Source organism: Leucopleurus acutus (assembly GCF_964270905.1).
Source record: "Leucopleurus acutus genome assembly, chromosome: 13".
Lineage (NCBI taxonomy): Eukaryota > Metazoa > Chordata > Mammalia > Artiodactyla > Delphinidae > Leucopleurus > Leucopleurus acutus.
In genome coordinates this window covers 22276580-22288421 of record NC_139155.1, presented here as the reverse complement: position 1 = coordinate 22288421, position 11842 = coordinate 22276580, and positions in this window count along the sequence as shown.

Here is an 11842-nt window from a genome sequence, read left to right as displayed (position 1 = left end):
TAGGTCTATCCATGTCGCTGCAAATGGCATTATTTCATTCTTTTTTTATGGTTAAGTAATATTCCATTGTGTGTATGTATGTATGTATAAAGATACACACACACACACACACACACACACACACACACACACATATATGTCTTCTTTATCCATTCATCTGTCGATGGACATTTAGGTTGCTTCTGTATCCTGGCTATTCTAGGTTTCTCTCTGTTTTTGAGTCAACATTCACTTAAGCCATTTATTGTGTATACATGGTATTGCAAGTACTCTTCTTGGTTCTAGGGATACAATGATGAAAAGGTCATGATGGAATTTAATATACAAAGAGGGCAACATCAATAACTACACTGCAGCATAAGTGTTTAATAGCCGCTATTAGGATAATGTTGGGGTTTAAGCCCCCTTTTTATGCTTTTTGTTACACCCAAAGATTTGGTCCACCTGGGTATTTTCTGTCTCTCTAGTCTACCTCTCTCAAAATGATGGTTTTCATTATTTGACTTATTCCACCATTTTTTCAAGATGGCGGTTGCCCCGGTCTTCACACCTTTACACAAGTACATCTAGAGGAAACAGGGAGAATTTCCTTCCCAGACCGCTTGCAGACTTCTCCTGATGTACTTTTTTGGCATTTTGTCTGTGCTCTGGCTGCGAGAGAAGCAAAAAACTTGCTTTATCAGCCCTTATAGTGGAAGCAGGCTCTGCCAGCTAGAAAGAAGAGGGTATCGTGAGGAAGAAAGGCTGTTGAGTGAATAACCAGCAGTCTGCCACGGTAAATCACTATAAAGTTATGATACTTAATTTTTGAATGCATTAATATGATCATTTCTCAATGATGGTGAGGTCTCGATATTATGTAGTAGAAATTGGAAAGGTGTACATTATTTATAATACTCAGTTACCATGATGGTAGCTGAGGATAATAAATAAGATCTCTATTCTCCAAATAAAGCGTTGCCTCTAATTCTCAGATCATGGACAGGTCACATTTACCATTGTCATCATTGTGAGCCTCATCATTACTTGTGAGTCATTCTCATCAGACAGCATTCATTTAGTCCTCTGCTTATACAAGATGCTGCGTTATTTCTTTTTCTCTCAAAAATGTGGGAAATAATGCTTTGGGAGAAATTGGGGTATTGGGAGGATAAATGAGGTTTCGCAGGTGTATTCCATTGTATGCAATAGATGGAATCCTGAAAAGTGGAGTCTACATTGAACTTTTTGTAACTTGAATCAATTTTAAATGCACTAGGGGAGGTTGGTATTTAAAGGCATATTGTAGTGAATCTGTGTTGCCAGGGCTCCATTTAAAATGCAGATAATAGGTCCCAAGTTCAACAGTTTTCTAAACTTGTAGTTTTTTCCATGTTGGGCTGTTCTTAAATTGGTTATGTGCTTTTTCAGGGGAAAGTCATTATAATCCATGATTGTCTTTATTCCTGTGCATATAATATCTAGTTATTTTGATTGCTCTCTTAGAATTATCATTATTTTTATTGTTCACGCTTTTGGAAAAGTTTTATTTTGGATTAGCCATTTTGGAAGGTTCAAGTAGTAAAATCTCAAAAATGGAAAAAGCTGAGGAATCGCATATATAGTGGCTGATCGAAAATCTAGTTCAACGAATGATTCATGCTTAGCGTGAGAGCACGTGGAACCTCGGGAGGAGATAAAGCAGCTGGAGGTGAGGGCAGTAGTACTTCCGGCTTGATCCCTTCCTGGCTTCTCCTTCTTTGGGGAGGAGATGGTCACGTCAGCTCCTTGTGCAGGCTTTGGAATCAGACCACCTGATTCAAATCCTGGCTCTGCCACCCATGAGAGGTAGGCAAACTCGGTAACTACTATCCTCTCTGCATCCTAGTCTTCTTATCAGGTTGTAAATGGTGGGTAATACACAACACACTAGGTCAACGTATTGTGGAGGTGGGATGAGTTAGTACCTGAAAAGCACTTGGAACAGTCCCTACCTGAAGCAGGCACTCAGGAAAGTTGGCTCTGAACATTATCCTCTATAGAGTATTCACAAAGTACTGTGACATGGAAGGGCGTCTTTTGAAATGTACCCATCTAATCCCAAACTTTTCCTTTTACCAGTCAGTGAGCAGAGACCCTGAGGGGTGAACTGGTTTTCCTAATGTCAGGAAGGGAGGTGGTGGCAGGAAGGCTGCTTAGCTTCAGGCTGTGGAGGCCTCTTCGGTTTTTCCCATTGGGACTTGACTTAACTCTAGAGGTTATCAGCACTTTATTACAGGAACAAAAAGGCAGTGCGTGTCCAAGATCCGTTTAGGCGAGAGTTTCTCAAACTGGGCACTACTGACGTTTTGGGCCAGATAATTCTTTTCTGTTAGGGGCTGTCGTGTTCACTGGCGGATCTTTAGCAGCATCCCTGTGTGCCAGTAGCACAAAAATGTCTTCAGACGTTGCAGAATGTCCTTTGGGGGACAGAATTACATGTGTTTCAGAGGTGCTTTGTTAGTGCAGGAGATCGTTCCGGGAACACTCATGAAGAGGGATATAGCCCCACAAGATGCTGAGACCACACACAGTGGCCCCCAGGGAACTTTCCCAAGGTGGAGACCTCACTCCTGTTGTGTGCACATGCAACAGCCTGCCTCAAAGTCTCAGAAATAGAGGGGCCACTCTGTACTCAGTGTGTGAACAACGTGTTTATAAAATAACCACTCATCACAATAATGCAGAGCGCCTCAAAATGGGTTTGCATTTCAGTCTCTTAATAAATAAAAGTGATACAAGGTTACTTGTCTGAAGCCCACTGTTATAGACCATGCGAATGTAAACCTCTGGACCTTAGGAATCAAGCAAAATGGAATTTTTCTTCAAGTGTGTGCTGGTGGCACATCATTCACCCAGCCCTGGGAGCTCTCAGAGCCTAGCCCTTGTTTCATCTGAGCCTTCACACTCCACTTATATCTTCTCCCTGCTTCCGTCACATGTAGGAACCTCTTGGTTAAAATCCATTTTATACTAAAAAATAATCTGTGAAGAACGCAAACTCAATTTATGGAATATAACTATTAAAAAAAGTGATGGATTATTTTCCATCAAATATGCTATTGCTTATATACTCCCATGTATGCTACAAACTTAACATTTTTTAGCACTATAATTTTTATTAATACTATAATTTTACCTTACAGAGCCTCTTCATGTGTATTACAGTCTTTAACCCTAACAGCAGTATTTAAGGGAAAATCAGTTCAAAGAGAATGAATAATTATTTGAGATAACCCCATCAGTAACAAACAGACCATTTCTCCAACTAGGTCCTCTAAAGGAAAATCCATGTCCTTTCCACGTTACATTTTCTTTGAAATAAAGCTCATGTGATATTTTTTCAACAATATCGCCCTTGTTTATAACTTTGGGAACTACCTTTGGAGATTGTTTTCAGAGCCTGGCAACCTAGAAGCTACATCTGGGGAATGAGAACTATGCCTGTCTCCCTAAATCATTTATTCATATACTTGGGAGAGTCAAGGTCAACTTTAGGTATAGTCTAGCTTCAATATCTCAGAAGTAATTTAAGATAGATTTACCAACTCAGGTGTTTTTGATCAACCAGTAAACCACTCCTTATTAAGTCCCCACTTTGGAATTCGTATAAAAGATTATGTATTTATAATTATGGAATCAGAAAAATTTAGAACTGAAATGAGCTCCAGAGATTATTATTTAAGTCAGTGATTCCCAAACATTGGTCAGTGGTCCAGTACTAGGCTTCCTTCCTAAAATTTGAAGCTTTATAAAAGTGTAGATGCCCAAATGTCACCCCATGGAGATTATGATTCTGTACATATGGAGTAGAGCCATGAATCTTCATTTTTAACAAACATCTCAGATGCCTCTGATGGCACTGATGTGGTCAGCTCCCTCATTTTATAAATAACCCTGCCCAGGGTCAGAAGTGGGCTCAATCCCCAGATGTCTAGACTCCCAGGCTGGCTCTCCTTCTTCTACCTCAGACTGTATTTCCTTTAAGGAAATCATTCACCAGTCAGTGTGGCTTTGTGATATCTGGTTGGCTTTGTGTATCTGCAACTCTCCAGCCACAAGAGTTGAAATCAATTAACAAAAACTTGAAGGTCTGGTCTGCCCCCAACTCTGAGAACAATTCTTTCTTAAGGAAGAGAAAATATGAAGAGCTCCAGGACAGAAGCTCTGCACGTAGTTAGTCCAACTACTAATGCATTCTACATTTCCCATTTGGTTCTATATTCTACGTTTCACAAATTGGTTAAACCAGTTTGATCTGTCAAACTCTAAAAGCAATTTGATGGTTATCACAATATCATTGTGGGTCTTCCTCTCTGTCTCCTCATATTTCTAAAGTTTTTATTTTACATAGCTTGATACAATGTTAAAGTCTCATGGCTATAAGAATTAGAAAATAATTCAAGAGAGCACATAACTGTATGCTGTGTATGTGTGTCTGATTCTGAAGCGTTCATGATGTAGCAGTGTCTCTGTCTTCCTACATTGTAAACTCCTTGATTGCCAGCACGAACTTGGTGATGCATTCAGTCTCGTATCCTGTGTACCATTTCACAGCATTCCTTATACACAGTAAAAGCTCATATTATATTTTTGAATGAGGGTGCCGTTTTAGAAAGTACGTCTCAGCTCCTGTTAAGCAGATATGTCCTGAGCTATTAGCAGTGCAGACCTGCTGGCAGAGCCGCGGTGGGGCAGTCTCTCAGCCAAGTGGCTTTCGCCGTAGGGGAGCTGGCAAGGCTGCACTAACATGGCTCTTTGAAATGAATTTCACATCTTGGAATTCGGTGCACTTTTAAAATGATCATGAATATGGCCTTTAACACTAATGCTGTTTACTTCTAATTTTTCTCCATCTGGCAGGGAAATGCCATATTGTCCTGGAAAATGCTAGAGACTTGAAAAGTTGGGTCTCTTTTTCTAACAGCGCCCTCAGTAGCTCTCATCACAGTGAAATATTTAAATATCAACAACAAACACACAAACACACTGCTGCTGACCTTTTAGGAGAAGGATGGAGCTTCTACCATAAAATATGCAGTGTTTCTTTCACCTGTGCCTTTGCAGATGCTAGTGTCCTCCTGCCTGGAACATTCTGCCCCTTTCCTGCCACCTGCAGTCTACCATTAAGCCCCTTATGTTCACACACACACACACATTTTTTTCCTTATTCATTGTGATGCATTATTTAGAGGCTGCCTCCCTCTTCCTTTCTTAGGGCAGCATGCCCTGCCCTTCTGGAGTCCACTTACCATGTCCCTCTCCAGTGCCTCCTCCACACACCGTACTGCCCATCAGACAGTGTTTATCACATTGAATTGCACTTGTCTATTTGTACTTTTGCTTCACCCTAAAGACTCTAAGCTCTGTAAGGGCCCGTATCTTGTTTAAGCCCCCAAATATCACGTGCACCCAAGCTAAGATTATTTTTTCCTAAGATAGTTATCTCGTACTCTGTATTTGAAGATATTAAGGGACATTTTCTCTATTACTTGATTGTAAATAATGAAGCACTTTTCAGAAAAAAAAAATTAGGTCTGAGCTGATCTCAATCAATGACAGTTTTGTATGTTTCAACAGGTCACTGACATAGTTTTTCTTTAAGGTTTAAAAAAAATAGCACCAGAGTTAGTAATTATTCCTGAGGCTATGACCCCAAGATTGTATTTGAGATAATCATAAAAAAGCCTTTTAACAATCATTTTACTGAAAGCAATACCAAAAGCAGTTATGTTTTGAAGACACCATTTCTACAGTTATAGAGTGAATAGAAAAATGAAATTGCTCCAGTGCTATGGTAATGGCCACTTGTGGGCCCATCTATAGATTCAAATGGCTGCATCTCGACTTAATAGGATGAGAACAATGATGTGCTCTGAAAAACGGTGGTAAACATGAGTGAGAATTGACTCCCGTGAATCAGATACACAGACACTGATGTTAAGAATGCATGTGAAGAATATACGCACAGCTGCTACAATGTGAGAGTGGAAAAGATTATTTCTAAGTGAATGTATCATTTATCCTTTGTGTCATTTAAAATATGCTTGTGTGTCCAGAATAATAGATTATGTAGGTGGAATTTACCTATTTTATTGACATCCCTAAAAGTTGTTTTCATATTCACATTAGCCAAAATAAGTCATGGGGATTTTGTTATTGTAAATATGGAAGATGACTTTATGGAAATACCAGATATTTGTAGAACACATGCAGGTTTGTTGTCTGTTGATTCAGTGAGCACTATATTGACCAACACAGGAAACAGGACCGTAATCTTTGCCATCCAAATATGGTGGCCAAATATAGACTAACTCACAATCTCTCATATTCCCCAGAAAACCCAAACCACGTGGTAGTCAGAGCCATAGCCATTGCTTTTTGCCTCATCCTGTGCATGTCACATCCTGTCCCCATCACCTGGGCACATGGGAAGAAGGACATTTTCCCATGTCACTCATAAATTCATTGGTTGCAAGAAGACCCAAGCCAAGCTGAATAAAAGGATGTGATAACTCAAGTAACTTGAAAGTTTGGGCCTATGACCACTTTCTGCCTCAACTTTGTTGGGGCTCTGAATGTGTTTCCAGGACTCTGCTTTTCCCTCTCTCTCAGTTCTGTTCTCCCTCCATCCTCAGCCAGACCCCCCCTCGCATTGAAGGAAAGGGCAGCAGCCCCAGGCCTGAAGTCCTCTCAGCTCAATCCAATGGGAACACACAGGTCTGCTCTGCCCAGTGTCCCAGCACAGTTTCTGTGCATCTCTTCTGTTCTGGGCGGATCACAGTCACATTGCTCAGGCATCCCCATGGCTAGGAACATACCCAAAGAGCATCCTGAAATGCGGACGAGGAAGGTTTTGCTCTTCAGAGAGAGATGGAGGTTCAGCTGTCCAAAGAAGGATAAGTGGATGCATGCAGCAAAAGCAACAGATGCCCACTCCTTTTTTATATGTTCCTGATTTTAATGGTGGTCCACGTTAATTGCGTATCGTTCTGCACAATGAGAAGGAAAAAAAAAAGTACCACTCACAGCCTCATCTCTCAGGGAGCTCTATGAATAACATTTTTCCATGCTTCATCCTAATTTTGTTCTCTTTATGTAATTTCTATTTAGTGGCAATCAGATATAGTCATAGATTCTGTGTTTTTACTTACATAATAAGAATTTTACCACAGAGTGAATAACCTTTCATAAACAATTCTGATGGCTGCATTAAAAAGCATCTCATTTTCTGCAACCATTTCCGTTTTTCTTGTGTGGATCGGCCCACCTGTACTGGATCTCAGAGGTCGATCTCTGTCTTCCTGTCCTCTGTCCAATCTTTGGTGATGAGTTTGACCTGTACATATTTACTGGGACTGCACTGAGGTTTAGTCCAGCTGCCCAGTCTTGATGCCAGGACACAACTGCAGCACAGTATGCTGTGCTAGGGCCGTGCTTTCCACGTTGGGCTGTTGTTGGTCTGTCACCTGTCTGCTGAGACAAGATAAAAAGGTGGCTGGGCCCCTGGATCCCAGATCATCAGATGCTCTCATTTCACAGCCACTATGGGCCATAGCAGTGTGTTCATTCCCTCAAAAATACACACTGAGCACTTGTTATGGGCCAGTCATTATACCAGTGCTGGAATGATAATGGCGAGCAAAAACCTGGGTCTTCATCTTGTTCACAGTCTAGTGAGAAAGACTGACACTAGTCAACATTAAATACAAAATGACCACTTTGGTAAGTTCAGTGAAGAAGGGGAACATGGGCTATGAGTGGCGACCATAGGGGCATTTGATCTACTCTGTGATGGTTTTCCTGAGGAAGTAATGATTGAATTGAGATCTGAGGGATAAGTGAGAAAAAGTGATGGGGGAGAGAAAAGAATTCGAGAACACAGAAGAGTCTCCTGACCCCTTGACTTTCTGCCTTAAATTTATATTCCTGTGGCACTTCTGTAGGCAGGGCAGTCAAAGGAGGCTTCCCTGAGAAAGTGGTGTTTGAGCAGAGACCTAAAGAGTTTGGGGAGAAAGCCCCCAGATTCTGGGGAGCAGCGTCCCAGAGAGAGGAAATGCGTGCAAAGTCCCTGCAAGTGGCAGGGTGCCCGTGTGTCCCAGGAACAGCAGGAGGCCAGTGACTGGAGTCCTGGACTCACTGAAGGGGCACCTAGGAGGCAGCGTCAGACAGGGAAGGAGAAGGGAAATGTGGGTTCTTCGGGTCTTTTGAGTCAGGTGGAACTGAATTTGAGTGAGATGAATAGATGTAGAACCACAGAAAGGTTTTGAGCAGGGTGACTTGGTCTGACTTATATTTAAAAGAATCAGTCTGGCTGTGTTGAGAAGAGCTTGTATAGAGTAAAAGCTGCAAGCGCAGTGATGCTCAGAGCATATATATGTCTTTATTTTGCAAAGAGGAAATGGACGCTCAGAGATTTAAACCTGACTGAAGTCTTTTAGTGACTAGATTCGAGTTGAACTTAAGTGTAGTTGATCCCTGAGTCCATTCCCTTGCTGCCCTGCTGGAATACTGTATATGTGTGTGGGGAGGTGCAGGGGGCATATGAATTAGAAAAGAGAGATCAGACAATACTTGAAATTTGGACCTTTTTTTTAAAACTTTTTCACTTAAGATGTTATAAAGGCTCATGATTTATTTTTTTCTACAGCATAATTCTTAAGGCCTATACCTTAGTTCATTGAATAGATGTACTGTCTTCAGGTAACCCATCTCCTATTATTATTATTTTTTAAATTGAAAACCCAAGAAAATATTGGCATCAAAAATGTTTCCATCCGGGCTTCCCTGGTGGTGCAGTGGTTGAGAGTCCGCCTGCCGATGCAGGGGACACGGGTTCGTGCCCCGGTCCGGGAAGATCCCACATGCCGCGGAGCGGCTGGGCCCGTGAGCCATGGCTGCTGAGCTTGCACGTCCAGAGCCTGTGCTCTGCAACGGGAGAGGCTACAACAGTGAGAGGCCCACGTACCGGGAAAAAAAAAAAAAAAAAAGAAGAAATGTTTCCATCCTTTTCAGGGAAAAGGTCAAATATCCCAAGGAAAATATTTTAAAGCATTTTTTCCTTCTGATGACAAGTTGATAGGTGAAAAAAATACTTTAAACTCTAATGCTGCATTGGCCTTTTTATTTTAAATTACTTAACACCATGTCTAAAAAAATCACATTTTCACATTTTGTGAAATAATCATGAAAGTACCCCACACTACTAGTTAAGAAGATTTGGAGATACAGTCCATAGTTCATGATGAAAGGCAATATTGTATGTAGAAGTTAAAGTGCCTGTGTTTTCGTATGTTAGTTAAAAAAAAAAATCAGTGGACAAATGTACCTTCCTCACCCTCTGAAAGGTTAGATTTTAATGTTTTCATTGGTTTTGATGATGATGATACTATACATTTTTCAATTCTCCTTTGTCCTATAACTGCTTAGTGTAATTTCTCGCCTGTTGTCTTATCTGTTACTTTTCCTGGACTTTACAGGGCCCAGCCTTTCTTTTCTGGCTTTCAGGGTCCCCTTGCCTCCTTTACCACTGCACTCAAAGAAGTGAACTTGTCTCCTTCTCCTTTTTCTTAAGAGCTCTAAGTTCTGGATACTTGAGAGAGCTCACATTGCATAAGAAGAGACATCACAGGTTTTCTCATGGATCAAGGCCAGCAGTTGGTCCTTCTGCAATACTTCACATTGTGGAAGTAGAAACAGGAAATTATTCAATTAAACCTCTGTAGCTCACCACTGTAGCAACAAATAGGCTATTTCTGCAGCTGTTTTACCAGCCTCAGAAGGAGAATTCCCTCAGTTCGGGGGAATAGAGTTGTACCAAAGTACCAATTTTCAAGAGTATTCAACTGCAAAAATGACACTTTTCTACTTGCAAAAGAACTTGGCTTTTGCTCTTTTCTGAGATGGAAAGTTCCTTTCCCATTTTGGAGATCATTAAGGCTTTTTCCTCCATTGCCATGGGTTATTATAGAAAAAACTACCCATGTTCCTGAAGATACCTTGTCGAAGAGATGATTGAGATGGAGCCAGCTATGCCCTCCCTGTGGGCAGCCATCTAGGGGCTGGAGACCATTGGTTGGGAGGATGTGAAGAACATGCATCCCAGTTTGTAATGTTCAGACATCACAGCCATTTTGAGAAGTTTGCCATAGGGCGTTTTGAGCCAACATCTCCCAGAGCCGAGGGTGAATTCCCTCATCACTTCCCATAGCACAGCATTACCAGAACTTGTTCCGGGCACTGTCTTCTTGAGTTATTTAGCTAGGATTTTTACAGTACATGAGATAGCCAAAGATACAACCCATACCCAAGGAAGGCCTTGCTCTAGAGAAGAGATGGTGCTCTCTGAGGAGCTGTGTGTTATGGCGGCCTTACGTCTTGGTACATGGCTGGGAGGCAGCACACCCAGCGCGGGGAAGCCTGGGTGTCCTCGGGGTAGGGCCTGCTCCAGTGTGAGCTCTTATTAACTGTGTGATGTTGGGCTGGCAGGTTTTATTGTTGTGTTTTTTTTTGGCGGTACGCGGGCCTCTCACTGTTGTGGCCTCTCCTGTTGTGGAGCACAGACTCCGGACGCGCAGGCTCAGCGGCCATGGCTCATGGGCCCAGCCGCTCCGCGGCATGTGGGATCTTCCCTGACCGGGGCACGAACCCACGTCCCCTGCACCAGCAGGCGGACTCTCAACCGCTGCGCCACCAGGGAAGACCTGGGCTGGCAGTTTTAACTTGCATAGTTTTTGGCTCCTCATCTGTGAATGGGAAGAGCAGTACTTCACGAGGTTCTTATGAGGATTAAATGAGATAACATTTAAAGTGCCTGGACTGAAGCCTGGCACATAATAGGCATAGAAGTGATGGCTGCATGCTCCTCTTCCGATCCACGTGAAATCCAGCCTCTTCCCAGAAAGGCACACATTCTCATTCCCCTGACATGACCATAAAATGTCGTTTGTTTTGTTTCTCTATTCAGGCTATATAATGTCTATTTGGACTTTAACCACTTGTAATAGTTTCCAAATTAGTAAATATATATCAAATATTATATTATTACAGTCATACATTCTATTAATGTAAAATTAATATGGATTAATACAATATTAAATATATAAATATATGTACTTATTGGGACTCATACTAACTTTAATTCTAAACTCAATGGGAAGTGCCCACATTTATAGGATAAAGGAAGAACTAGTAATTTAAAAGCTAAAGAGGGAGGGCATACAACTTCGGATTAAAGCTCCCTCTGAACAGGGAACCCCCCTGGGTGTACTGCTGGGCACAGAGCAGAGTGGTACTTAACCACCCTAGCTTGGGTATATCATTGTGTCTAATGTGCTGTCGTATGGCACTTGATTTTTCAATGAATGCATCATACAGTTTTTTCCTAACAAGCTTACCGTCAATTGAGATGCTCTTTTTTTTTTTCCCCACTCAGTTGAAATCAAATCCCTTCTTTCCAATTCTTTATTTACGAAATTGGATTTTTTTTTTTTTTTTCGGGAGAGGGGGTGGAGTTGGAGTACAATTCTTTACAAGTATTCTTTTTCATTTTTTAGATGAATTTCATTGTTTTATCCTGCTGAGGTCGTTTTGAATTTTAAATTCGTCCACAAGTATATTAGTTATTCCTTCCAGTTTATGTCACCAGTTAATTTGTTAAGTAAGCATGTTAATATTTCTATCCCAAGTATCAACTGAAAACATTTGCTATGGGGGCAAAGGGAAGCAGAGCCCTATGGTAAGTTACAGGAGAACAGCCTCCAAAATGGGCATGAATTAGCATTGACCAAATAATACAACGCCTCGGTAATAGTTACTATGGATT